This window comes from Poecilia mexicana, unplaced genomic scaffold, assembly GCF_051168715.1.
Source record: "Poecilia mexicana isolate PSO_F unplaced genomic scaffold, ASM5116871v1 scaffold_23, whole genome shotgun sequence".
In the NCBI taxonomy this organism is placed as follows: domain Eukaryota; kingdom Metazoa; phylum Chordata; class Actinopteri; order Cyprinodontiformes; family Poeciliidae; genus Poecilia; species Poecilia mexicana.
Genome location: NW_028263392.1, coordinates 21,143,748 through 21,157,445, shown reverse-complemented (window position 1 = coordinate 21,157,445; position 13,698 = coordinate 21,143,748). Strand labels below are relative to the sequence as shown.

The 13,698-nt window shown below is 44.9% G+C and overlaps 1 protein-coding gene across 2 annotated transcripts in view; it reads right to left on the bottom strand.

The window, feature by feature from the left end:
* sulf2b (sulfatase 2b) overlaps window positions 1-13,698 on the bottom strand; it is a 53,455-nt gene that overhangs the window by 27,157 nt on the left and 12,600 nt on the right. Inside the window, exon 2 of one of the 2 annotated variants that reach the window (XM_015013032.2) lies at window positions 1,628-1,664. The exons of the other annotated variant lie outside the window; for it this stretch is intronic. The gene's annotated coding sequence lies outside the window, so the exon portion shown is untranslated. The remainder of the gene's footprint in view (window positions 1-1,627; window positions 1,665-13,698) is intronic. 2 annotated transcript variants of the gene reach the window in all.

Here is a 13,698-nt window from a genome sequence, read left to right as displayed (position 1 = left end):
CCAGACGTTTATATTGATGCTCTTATTTTGAAGTGACTGTTTATACAGCAGGTGACCGATCGATCGGCACACCTCTAGTGGGTATATTTTATATCTGCTGCATTTTTCTTCATTTATTCATGTATGTTTAATGATTTAACGTGAAAAAAGAGAAAACATAAGGAGAGGCAGTGGAACCGATCATAATCGGTCCGATTTCCGTGAAAAAGTGCATGATCGGTGATCGGCGATCATTGGCTCTTGTTGCCGATACCGATCATCTCATTTCCAGCCTGCCTGTGCAGCTGGTCTCCTCTTTCCTTCACTCTGCGCAAACGCGCAGCAACAAATCCTAAGCGATGTGGATCTATAACCACTGAGTGAATGGGGAAGTTTGCTGCGTGTTGCGGCGGAAAATTGAAGCAGGTCAAAATGCATCAACACAACGAAGCTAATAGACATAAAAACATTGAGATACCTGACGGAGATTGGCTACATCGAGGCTCACTGCAGTAAAAAAGACATACGGAGGATCAGATAGCAGGTAAAGCAGCGCACAGCTACAAACACTCACCCGGATTAGCATGACGGTCAGAAAGCTAAACAAATAACCTGGAAAGTTATTTAAGTCTTCGAGCTGCGATGTAAGACGCTGGTTCTGCTCTCCTGTTGAACCGCTGCTACGCTACAGGTAGTAATATCTGACAGACGGAGCTTCGCTTCTGCTCCACCTGGTAGTGACTCTCACACCGAACCTGCTTAAAGCTGCAGCATCTTAACCTAAAAATACATTTTACATAGTATTAAAACATGAGACAGATAATCTCTGAGAAAATAATCGATCTCCTCCCTGATCTGCATAATTACTCCTCTCAGTCAGAATCAGCCAATCAGAGCTAGCAGTAACCAGCTAGCCGCCATGCTAACAGGAAGTTTTCATTCAGTAAATCTGGATTGTTTATTGTAATGGATCCTGTTTTTGCCTTTGAATGTTAAGTTTTATACTTGAACTTCTTGGCAATGTTGAGAGGTTTTATTTTGGCTCTTTGCATTATTTAGCCTCTTCAGAGCCTTCATATGTTATCAGTCTGTTAAAGATAGTTTTATCAATAGCAGTACAATTTGCACAATGCCTGTTTTGTTTAGTTTTCTTCTTGAAAAAAGTTATTAAAAACAAGTTTTTGTCTAAACTAAGGTGAATTGATGGTTCCTTTTTCCACATAATGTAACCGGTAGTGTTTATGATAAAAATAATAATAATAATAATAATTATGTGATCGGTATCGGTGATCGGCCCTCATGGGTGATCGGTATCGGTATTGGTAGGAAAAAACCTGATCGGCACATCTCTAATACCCACAATATCCTGGTTCTGAGCTCAACCCAAACTGGTTCAGGTGAGACCCGTTAACTGGTCTGGAAAACGAGCGCAGCCCCAGTTCTTCAGCTAAAACCCTTAAAGTCTGCCTCTGGTTCTGTGAGCTTGTGGTACCGGTTCTGGACCGGTACCACAAGCTCACCGGTCCAGAACCGGTGAGCTTGGTTCACCGGTTCTGGACCAGTGAACCAAGTGAATCAGGTGTTACCTAACGTCAGTAGGTAACACCTGAACGTTACCTACTGAGCATGTAACGTTCAGGTGCGTTACCTGCTCAGATCCAGATGGATGGCAGCTGAGGTCAGATCTGAAAACAGAAAAACAAACAGATCAGCCTTAGCGCCCCCTGCAGGCCGCACCTCTCCTTACATCGACCAACAGCTGCTGAGGTCATCAGGGTCAGACTGATGCATCATGGGAACTCAGAGCTGGATGGGCGAACGTTATTTTTATTAAACGTATTTGATGCCGCCATGTTTTCACCAACTCTGGTTTTCTGCCTCACTTTGCTGCTGAATCTGAAAGATTATTTCTGCTCCTGTTTTGGTTTTATTTCAGGTTCGATGATGGTGACGTTTTGAACCATGTTCCTGTCTGGATCATCCTCCAGGAGGAAGTAATCAGATTACTTTCAGCCGTTTCAGCAGAAGCTGCTGGACTCCAGATCTGTTCGTTCAGAGGATTTGCTGAAGATTTTTGTTTTCAAACGGAAACAATCCGACGGATCCGGAGGCTTTTCATGTGGAACAGTTTCTGCAGCCAACAGTGATTCCAGGTTTTATCTGCTGCTCTTCCTCCTGCTGCTCTTCCTCTGAGCAGCAGGAGGAAGAGGAGGAGGAGGAAGAGCAGAGCCTCAGGGAAGATTTAGTTTGTCCTCCACAGAAGACGGGACATTTGTCTTCTTTATTTATTTATCTTCCTTCTTACAAACAGCCGCAGGCTGCAGCAGCAGAGGTCATCAGTTAGACTCTGAGCTGCGTCTCTCCGTCCTCCAGCTGCAGCAGCTGCTGCAGCAGGTCGGAGGGAGGATCTGGAAACGCAGCTAAACAGGAAAAACTGACAACTTTCCCACTAAAACAAACCAACTGGGACTATATCACACTTTTATAAAACTAAAACTTACTGAAATTATACATATAATATCTTTTGTTTTTGTGTTTATGAATCTATTGATCTGATGTGAAACCTTTTCTGTAACATGATCAGTTCTCGTCAGCTGTTAGTAACGATAGTTTACAAAACGGCAACAGAAAAAGTTTGGAGAAAAATCCAATCAGTTTGTTAATTAAAATATTTTAAAAAATATAATCTGTTCAGTATTTATTAATCAATCAGTGTTTATATAACCACAGAACTGTAACCTGATTTCTGCAGATGTGAATTAACTTTTGCTACAATCTGATCCAGAGCATCAAATAGTGACATTTATGTTGGAGTTGCAGTTTCCCTTTTAAATTAAATTCATTATCAAAAAATTTATAAACTATGAAAAAACTAAAACTACTTTTATAGCTAATAGAAACTAAGCAGAAACTAAACAATATTTAACTAATAACTAATAAAAAGAAGCAAACGCTAAAAACTAAAACCAACTGAATTAAATTAATTAAAATAATAAAAAACCCAGAACTGTTCCTGCATGGATTATAAAATCAATCCAGACGACATTAGCTGTGAATTTATAAAAAACCCAAATACTTTAGGAACCAACTGGATCAGTTTCAGAAGAATAAAATAATGGAGCCAAATGGATTATAAATGTGGAAAGAGGAGAAATGAGCTGGTTCCCTCCGTGAGAGCAAACGGACCGGACCGGAGCGGCTGCTGGTTCCTCTGCCGCCTGCGGCGCAGCATCCATCCTTCCCACTCACACAGAAATAGCCTGATGAAGAGCAGCAGCTCAGCTGGGACCTCTGGGACGTTTACACTGCACTCAGGCAGAAGAGCTAACGCTAACGCTAACGCAGATCCTACTGATACAGAGCTGGAGCTAACGCTAACGCAGATCCTACTGATACAGAGCTGGAGCTAACGCTAACGCAGATCCTACTGATACAGAGCTGGAGCTAACGCTAACGCAGATCCTACTGATACAGAGCTGGAGCTAACGCTAACGCAGATCCTACTGATACAGAGCTGGAGCTAACGCTAACGCAGATCCTACTGATACAGAGCTGGAGCTAACGCTAACGCTAACGCAGATCCTACTGATACAGAGCTGGAGCTAACGCTAACGCAGATCCTACTGATACAGAGCTGGAGCTAACGCTAACGCAGATCCTACTGATACAGAGCTGGAGCTAACGCTAACGCTAACGCAGATCCTACTGATACAGAGCTGGAGCTAACGCTAACGCAGATCCTACTGATACAGAGCTGGAGCTAACGCTAACGCAGATCCTACTGATACAGAGCTGGAGCTAACGCTAACGCTAACGCAGATCCTACTGATACAGAGCTGCAGTGACTCACAGCTGATGGACGACCAACACTCAGAACCTCCATCAGAACCTTCAGAACCATCAGAACCTCCATCAGAACCTTCAGAACCATCAGAACCTCCATCAGAACCTCCATCAGAACCTTCAGAACCTCCATCAGAACCTTCAGAACCATCAGAACCTCCATCAGAACCTCCATCAGAACCTTCAGAACCATCAGAACCTCCATCAGAACCTCCATCAGAACCTTCAGAAGCATCAGAACCTCCATCAGAACCTTCAGAACCACCATCAGAACCTCCATCAGAACCTTCAGAACCACCATCAGAACCTCCATCAGAACCTTCAGAACCATCAGAACCTTCATCAGAACCATCAGAACCTCCATCAGAACCTTCAGAACCACCATCAGAACCTCCATCAGAACCTCCATCAGAACCATCAGAACCTCCATCAGAACCACCATCAGAACCTTCAGAACCATCAGAACCTTCAGAACCATCAGAACCTTCAGAACCACCATCAGAACCTCCATCAGAACCATCAGAACCTCCATCAGAACCATCAGAACCTCCATCAGAACCTTCAGAACCATCAGAACCTCCATCAGAACCATCAGAACCTCCATCAGAACCATCAGAACCTCCATCAGAACCATCAGAACCTCCATCAGAACCTCCATCAGAACCTTCAGAACCATCAGAACCACCATCAGAACCTCCATCAGAACCTTCAGAACCATCAGAACCTCCATCAGAACCTCCATCAGAACCTTCAGAACCATCAGAACCACCATCAAAACCTTCAGAACCACCATCAAAACCTTCAGAACCTCCATCAGAACCGCACGGTACCAGATTATGGCTAAAACTCACAACTTCCCACAAGGAAACTTTCTGTTCAATTTACTATTTAGCTGGAAATTATTCAAGCGGCAGCATCATTTAAATGCGACTTGTTGATCTTCACATAATTTTTTAATGTTTAATCAAAAACCTGCAGCATTGCTTTAATTCTTTCATGTTTGACAAATCCTTTAATCTCCATGGCAACCACCCAGCTGATCAAAAACCCAGAGTGGACATAGCTCCGCCTTCAAGTAATTTGACTTTGCAATTTAACACCTTTAAATTGGGTTTCTGTCTCGTTAAGAACTCCTGCTCTTCCAGAAGCTCCGCCTCCAGGAAGTCATCCAACATGGCTCCTCTATTAACTCTAACGTTTTTATCAGCGTCGCTCTGAGCAGCAGCTCCTATGATTAGCTCAGCAGCTGTTTGCTAATTGCTGCTGATTAGTCTGGAGGAGCTGAAAGGGGAGGAGCTTTGTCCTTGAAGGCGGGGCTAGGTCCACCCAGGTGTTTTAACAGCTGAATGGTTGCCATGGAGATTAGAGGATTTCTCAAACATGAAAGAATCGGAGCAAAACGGCAGGAATGTTTTTGATAAGACATGAAGACATGATGAAAAGATGAAAACAACTGATTTTACTTGATGGCGTCCCTTTAAACAGGAAGCAGCCAATCAGGAAGCTCCACTGTGACTGGGTCAGTTCAGGTCCGTCGCTGTGGCGGGATGTTTTTGCTCTTAGCAGTGGAACAAAGTGCAGATCGGGTCCAGTTTGAGTCCCGACAGCAGGAAACCGTCTCCTCCAGACCAACTCCTGCGCCTCCGCCTGATTGGCTGCCAGAGAGCAGAGGGAGGGGCATAAACGCAGTCGGCGGTGGAGCAGAAAGTCCCAGCGGAGCGGTGTGGCATCAGCAGCTCAGCTTTCAGCTCCTTTCTGCAGCGTCACGCCTCGACTGGAAACGGGTCAACGTTTTTTCTGCAGCACAAACAATCAAAACCACCAACAGAACCAACAACATGAGCTGACCTTTGACCTCCAACCAGCTGCCAACTAAACACAGCTAGCTCAGAAACCAGCTGACACCTGGGGTAACAGAATCAGAGGAGGGTAGGAACCAACACAGAGCAGGGCAGCTCATCAGAAAACTGAGGCCCGGGTCAGGACTGTTCCCCTCTGATGGTCCAGTCGACCCGGTTCTACTGGAACCAGAACTGCATCATCTGCTCCACCTCCAGCTGCTTCTCCGAGTCAAACCAACCTGTTCCCCTCCTGGCCTGTGGGGGCGCTGCACCAAGAACCACTGAAGGAAACGACACGAAAACCTCTGAAGACACTGAGAGCAACTTCCTGTTTCACCAGATGGAAACAAGATGGAGGCATCAGATTTTAGCGGTTGGAGGATTTCTCTTTAGGCTAAAGACCAGGAGCCATTTCTGCTGCTAGCGCTAGGCTAGCACATTAGCTTTGGTTGTATTTACCCAGAATGCCTTGCGCTGTAGTCCACTTCCTGCTTTTGGAGCGGTCTCTGATCTGCTTGGTGTTCACATTCAAACCGAACCAGAGTTCAGAGGTCAATTAGCATTCACACCTGACCAACCGAACCGGACTTTGAATAGGCAGATGGCCTGGAGTCGAGTTAAAGTGGGCTGAATGCTGCCTTCAAGGTTCAGGAACAAAAAAACTATTTTTCTTCTGTTTCCTTCCTTCAGATTTTTAGTCATCAGTTGTGAAACTGATTTTTATGTTTCCAGTTTGACTAGAAAAAGATAATCCAGAGTTTGTGCAGAAGGTTCCCTAAAGTTCCCCGATCGGCTAGAGGATCCAGGACAGAAATCCTGCAGGATAAGTTCAGAGTGTCTGACCTGACCAGAGTGGGCGGACACCGGCACCGGTCCGCTCTGGACAGACACCGGCACCGGTCCGCTCTGGACAGACACTGGCACCGGTCCGCTCTGGACAGACACTGGCACCGGTCCAGAGTTTATGTACTTTTACAAATTCCTCCTTCACTGACATTTCCAGGAGGAGGGAAGGAAATGTCAGTGAAGGAGGAATTTGTAAAAGTACATAAACTCAATAAAGTTTCTAAATGTCTGAGATCAGAGTTATTAATCAAAGAAATTATTTTATACAGATTGAATCCTTCCTCATTATTGGGTGGTGATGAAGAGGAGCAGAGGTGGTGATGAAGAGGAGCAGAGGTGGTGATGAAGAGGAGCAGAGGTGGTGATGAAGATGAGCAGAGGTGGTGATGAAGATCTGCCTAACTTGGAGCTCGGATGACAGAAACTAATGAAGCTTCAGGTGGTTCAGTGTTCTGAGTCGACCCGTGTGACCCGGCTTTGCTTCTAATAAAACCCAAACAGAACACACACACACACACACACAGTAATTCGTCTCACGTCGCCTGAATCCCCGGAGTGAGAAGACGATGGAGGCACATTTACCATCTGTAATCAAAAGAACTTCATGCTGGACTCGCCCTCCTCTCTTTCTCCCTCTCTTCAATTTCCTCCTTCTGCTGCGAAGTCTGAGCAGCATACTGATGCTGGGATTACACACACACACACACACACACACACACACACACACACACACACACTGAAGTAATGACTTTCTGCCTCGGCTCCCGATTCGCTCAGAGCTGCCAGTTCCCACTGGGTTTGTGGAAAAGAAACAGAAAGAGCAAAAGGCTCCGGGGAGAGGCGATGCAGCGCCTCCAATTAGCCGGGATGGTGGTCCAAATGGGGGGGCGGGGGCCGGAGGGGGGCAGCTGGATAACGAAGCCGGGCCGTGGAGGTTCTCACCTGGACCTGACCTCCAGACCGACTCGGTTCTGAATCAGCCCGGCTCTGAAATGTTTCCGGCAGCGACCGGAGAAAAGGTGGGGAATGTTTCAAAAGCTGATTATTAGAGCTAAAGTTCCTAATAAACCACCGAATAATGGGAATAAAAAACATTTATTATCAAAACAACACAGAGAAACAAACTGCAGGTCGACTTTAACCGGTTCTGATCTGAGGTGGAAACATCTCGGGTCAAAGAAAAAGACAGAAATCTGTTGAAAAGAAAATATTCTATAAACTGGAAATCCGATGGATCTCCATTAACTCAAAATCACATTTTTATTTAGGAAACTTTTCTTCTTTATCCAGAAATGATTAAAGTTTTCTGGTGACAGTTTTGTGTTGGAAGTCATCAGCAGTTCTGTTTCCTGTTTATATATATATATATATATATAATTTAGCTCAACAAATTACCTTTATATGACGTCACAAGGATGATTGAAAAATCGCTCAAATTAATATACATTTTATGTATTTTTGCTCATGTTCCTGACAGTTTTAGTGTTTTCTGTCTTTTCTCTCTGTTCTGCTGCAGAAATGAGGAAAGTTACCAGAAGTTCCCAGTCCAACCAGAGGTTTCCATGGATGTTTGCACTGGTTTTCCCCAGCAGACTACAGGTCAGGAAATGACAGATTAGAAATGAGCTTCAGTCTCCCAAAGTTTGCTTGGAAAACTTTGATTCAAAGTAAAATTTCAAACAAAGTAAGAAACAAAGTAAATGGTAGAAACGACGTGGAGCAGCAGGAACATGGCGACTGACAGGAAGCGTCAGTCGGACCGCTGAAGGATCAGAACCGTCCGAGTCCGTCTCCAGTTTCTGCTTCGTATCGACGGATGCTGCACCGACGCCTCCAGACACACAAGGAGGCGCCAGCAGGTCACCGGGGGAGACGTGGGAGGGAGAGGAGGAGGAGGAAGAGGAGCAGCAGGTCAGACTCTGTTCCTCTAAAGCTTCATCCTCTCTTCTCTCCAGCAGCTCAGATGAAGATTCATCCGTTTCTGCTTCAGATCATCGGAGGCTGAAGCTCCGTCTGAAACATTTAATCCAGACTCTTTTTAATATTTCAGCCACTTTCTTTCTCCAAACTCTGATTGGCTGCCTGAAGATGAAACACTGAAGCAGCAAAATGATTGGTCACCAATTAATTTCAGCTGGTTATTCATCAAGCAGGTCATTTGAAAAAGAGCAGAAATCTTCTTAAGGAGATAAATTAACAATCTGTCTCATGTCTTGGTTGATATTTTAACAGGAAAATATCCTAATAATAGTTTAATCAGAGGAATTGCTGAAGAATAAAAACTCAGGATGAACCAAAGGATTCACAAACAGACGGTAAAAACTGTAAAAATGAGCTAAAATTTGCAGAGAAATAACAGAAACTGAACACAGAGAGCAACTGTATGGAAAACCTGCAGCGCCAACAGCAGAGACCCAGAAATAATCCAAACAAACAATCATGACATTTTCATACCAACGATCCAACCAGAGGCCGACGCCTGGAGAAAAACCAGCAGACATTCTGGACATCATCCCTCAACGATGCTCATCATGCTAATGCTAACGTCAGAATTAGCTTGCTCAGTCGCCTGCTCTTCATGTCATGTTTGGAAATTTGCAGTTTTGATCTAAAGGATAGAAACTGATCAGACTGTCTCTCTGAGTTCATCTTGTAGTGATCGATGGATTTATCAGAACATTTTCTGAGGTACGATCTACATGCTGGGTACGATCTATATGCTGGGCTGGATCTACATGCTGGGCTGGATCTACATGCTGGGTACGATCTACATGCTGGGTACGATCTACATGCTGGGTACGATCTACATGCTGGGTACGATCTACATGCTGGGTACGATCTACATGCTGGGCTGGATCTACATGCTGGGTACGATCTACATGCTGGGCTGGATCTACATGCTGGGCTGGATCTACATGCTGGGTACGATCTACATGCTGGGTACGATCTACATGCTGGGCTGGATCTACATGCTGGGCTGGATCTACATGCTGGGCTGGATCTACATGCTGGGTACGATCTACATGCTGGGTACGATCTGCTGGGTACGATCTACATGCTGGGTTGGATCTACATGCTGGGTACGATCTACATGCTGGGTACGATCTACATGCTGGGTACGATCTACATGCTGGGTTGGATCTACATGCTGGGTACGATCTACATGCTGGGTACGATCTACATGCTGGGTACGATCTACATGCTGGGTACGATCTACATGCTGGGTACGATCTACATGCTGGGTTGGATCTACATGCTGGGTACGATCTACATGCTGGGTACGATCTACATGCTGGGTACGATCTACATGCTGGGTACGATCTACATGCTGGGTACGATCTACATGCTGGGTACGATCTACATGCTGGGTTGGATCTACATGCTGGGTACGATCTACATGCTGGGTACGATCTACATGCTGGGTACGATCTACATGCTGGGTACGATCTACATGCTGGGTTGGATCTACATGCTGGGTACGATCTACATGCTGGGTACGATCTACATGCTGGGTACGATCTACATGCTGGGTACGATCTACATGCTGGGTACGATCTACATGCTGGGTACGATCTACATGCTGGGTACGATCTACATGCTGGGTACGATCTACATGCTGGGTTGGATCTACATGCTGGGTACGATCTACATGCTGGGTACGATCTGCTGGGTACGATCTACATGCTGGGTACGATCTACATGCTGGGTACGATCTACATGCTGGGCTGGATCTACATGCTGGGTTGGATCTACATGTTCGGTTGGATCTACATGTTCGGTTGGATCTACATGCTGGAGAACAGTGATGTGTACAACGTCAGGGTTGAGGAATAAAGTCAAGGTGTGATGTAGAAAACTGGTGTGTGACTCAGGTTTGGCATCTGAGTTGAATGTTGGAGAACAGTTACGAGACAGAACCTCGGGGTGTGATCTTCAGGTAAAATGTGGCACAAAGTGATGATGTTGGGGAACCTTACTGGGGTATGATGAAGGTGTGTGATGCTCAGGCTGGATGATCTTTCTAGTCTAGTTGTTAAATTCCTCAGAGATGATAATATATTTGGGTCTAACAGCTCCTGGTGATATTTACCCTTCAGTTGATGGGGCCGTTCCTCGGTGAGATGAAGAAGCTAACACAGCTACACGGGATTATTTTGGGATGCTGTCTGTCTGTCTGACCACCAACAGGTTTCCCCCCCTGGAGAGACAGAAATCGTCCGTGACCTTCATCTGACGCTCATTTTCCTGCCTCCTGCTGCTCCTCTTCACCTCGTTGTGTCAGAGTGGATCACTCTGCTCCGGCTAATGGATCCACAGGAACACAGCGACCTGATCTGCAGCGCTCCCAGAGACGCCGCTGCAGAGTTTAACTCGCTGCCGTCACTGTGCGAGTTTACAGCTGCTGAGGCATCATGAGATAATGATGATGCCGCTGCTCTTCATCACCAAACACTCAGAGAACAGAAGAGATGTTTGTCGTGAAAACTGGCATAAGGTGGTGAGATCTTTCCAGGTACACGCAGAAAACGGAGCAAAAGGCCTGAGAAATAACAGTAACTTTGCATGTTGATTTAATGATGATTAAAGAAAAGAAATAGAAAATACATACATATGTAATGGATGGAATGTCTGTAATGTATAATTGAAATATATGTTCTGTACTTTTGATTTGTAATAACAGTAACAACTTGATTGTCGTATGATGATTATTGGTTATTGATGATTAGAAATGGTAACAGCTTGAATTACAGACTAGATAAGTGATGGAGAATCATACTGAGAGTTATAAGTTGATAAAATAACAAATTGATTATGTTTTGTAATAAATTACAGAAATGAGAAGACTAAAGATTTGAGATCGTGAGAAATGAAGCAGACTGTGTTGCAATTAGTACACTGAGCTGGGCGGGGGTGCTGGGAAAACTCAAAAAGGGAAGTAAGTTATGAGAAGCGGCCAGATGGCCAGTAGAAAAAGGGAAGTACCGAAGAGAGTTGCTGCAATGAGTCATGAAGGAGATGGTGGTTGGGAAAGGTTGGGGCTTTCCACAGACTCATTGGGACGGTTCAGAAGTCATGTAGACTTCTCCCATACACAACCATGGGCTGAGAGGGTTTAAAAACCAGCAGACAAGGGAGGAAACTGTTCTTTGTCCTCGGCGCTGAAGGAGAGGCAACGAGAAGACGCAGACTGAAGACCAGCAGAGGACCGCACCCTGGGACCAAGGGGAAGCTGAGACTTCACACTGCTAAGAAGGGACAAGATCCATCTGCCCCAGCCCTGGTTCCTGATTCGACCAACCCCTCTGCCTCAACCCAACGATCCCTACTCTACTGCAGCAGACTTGGAGAAGAGACAAAGGTCACTGATTGACGAAGATTCTGTGCGTTTGAAGGACAACGGACAGTTCTGCTTTGCTTCTATTCTGAAAGAGGACTTTGCCCCGTCAGGACAGAGACTCTGACCAAGGACTTTTGAAGATTTCTGCTGCTAGGATCAATTGCCATCTGGTGTGAGTTGAACTGCCCCCCAAAAGCCTCACAGGTTAGGCACAGGTTAGGGATAGAAATGAGAATAGGTTATGATTGATTTTAATTTGAATTTGTTGTATTATTACAAGTTTGTAATCTCTGAAAGTGAATCTGCTTGTCATTTACCCCTGCTAAAGCTTGCTTAATAAATTACATACTAAAATTACCAATGGAACTTGTGGACATTGAGATTAATTGAGTCGTTCGATCATTGTAGTTTCCCCAGATTACAGTAAAATTAGCATACGTGATTCTGGGGATGTGGTGGCTTCGTACTTTCCTTTGGTGAGTGTAAAAATAATGACCCTGGGACTTTAGTCTAAGTCACTAAATCCAATCTAGCCGTTAACAAGTGCCGTTATTTTCAGGAAAAGAGCTACCGTTAACAGGAGTGGTTGCTGAAGCCATGCAGCTGTGAGGGCTACTCAGCTGACTGTTTCTCAACTGAAAAGGGTCATAACTTCTGGATTGTAGGTAGTTAGAGCTAGACGAGTCTTTTCCACCACCAGTTTGAATAGAATATCTCCTATAGACCGATTTTAGGGTAAGACCCGGGTTTCAGAGATTTTCCGGACCTGTTAGACAGAGAACGGGTCAGCAGTCAGTCGCTTGAGTGGTGAGACAAGGGCGGGGCTGACTATTGCGTAATAGTCAGCCCCTCAAACACATTCAGAGATTTCAGTTCAACGTTTCCACCGACACGCACAAGTTGTTCATCTCAGCCACAAACGAAGCAAAGCACAAAGTTCAGATTTATCTTGTTACAATGCTGCAGTAAAACTTTCAGAAGTCAGTCTGGCTTTTCATCGTATTAATCATCTCTTCCTGTTGATGTCTGGTAAAATACATTTCATTCTCATCTTTCTGAGCGTTAGGTCAGATTCCCTTCCAGTTTCTGGACTGCAGCACGGAGCTCCTTTCACGCTTCATATATGTATTTATCTTAAAACTATGAACCGTTTGCTTTCAGTTAAAACAAAGTGTGTATTTATTTGCATTTCCTGTGATCAGGAGTGAAAAACACAATCCAGAATTGATGGTGAAGAACGATGGTCAGTAGAAATCCAACTACCTGTTTGCTTGGCCACTAGAAACACGCGACCTCACTGCCGTAAAACGACCTGAGCATCTGACCTCCATAACAAATCAAACAAAAAAAGAAACTTTGTCTCTTGTGCGTATTTAATGAACGTTCACAGTTAGAAATCTCACTGATGTCTCACTGACAGTTCCTCAAGCAAATATGGGCAAAGTTATGTTCTGTTCAACATTTATCTTACAGACCAACATCACTTTAACTTTTTACCTGCACCCTGTAGTTTTAGCTTGGTTCACCCCAGTTCTCAGTGTTCAATGAGAACTAGTACATTTAGTTCATTCAGTCGTTCATCATGTCAACGACTAACTCCAGATCTGCTGCTAGACGGTCTGAAAAGTCCATAAGTATAGCATAAAGAGTCACTGAGCTAGCAACAACACTTTTCCTCACCCTGACCAAACCCATGCCAACATCCCCACACGTAGCCCCGCCCTTCAGCGGCTGCTGGCTCCGCCCACTTTGGTGGAGGCTTCCAGGATTCGTTTCGGGCCGAGCTTTGCTCTCAGAGGACGGACTGGCTTCACTTTGATGATTTGAACTCTGATGTTTGGGAGGCTTTTA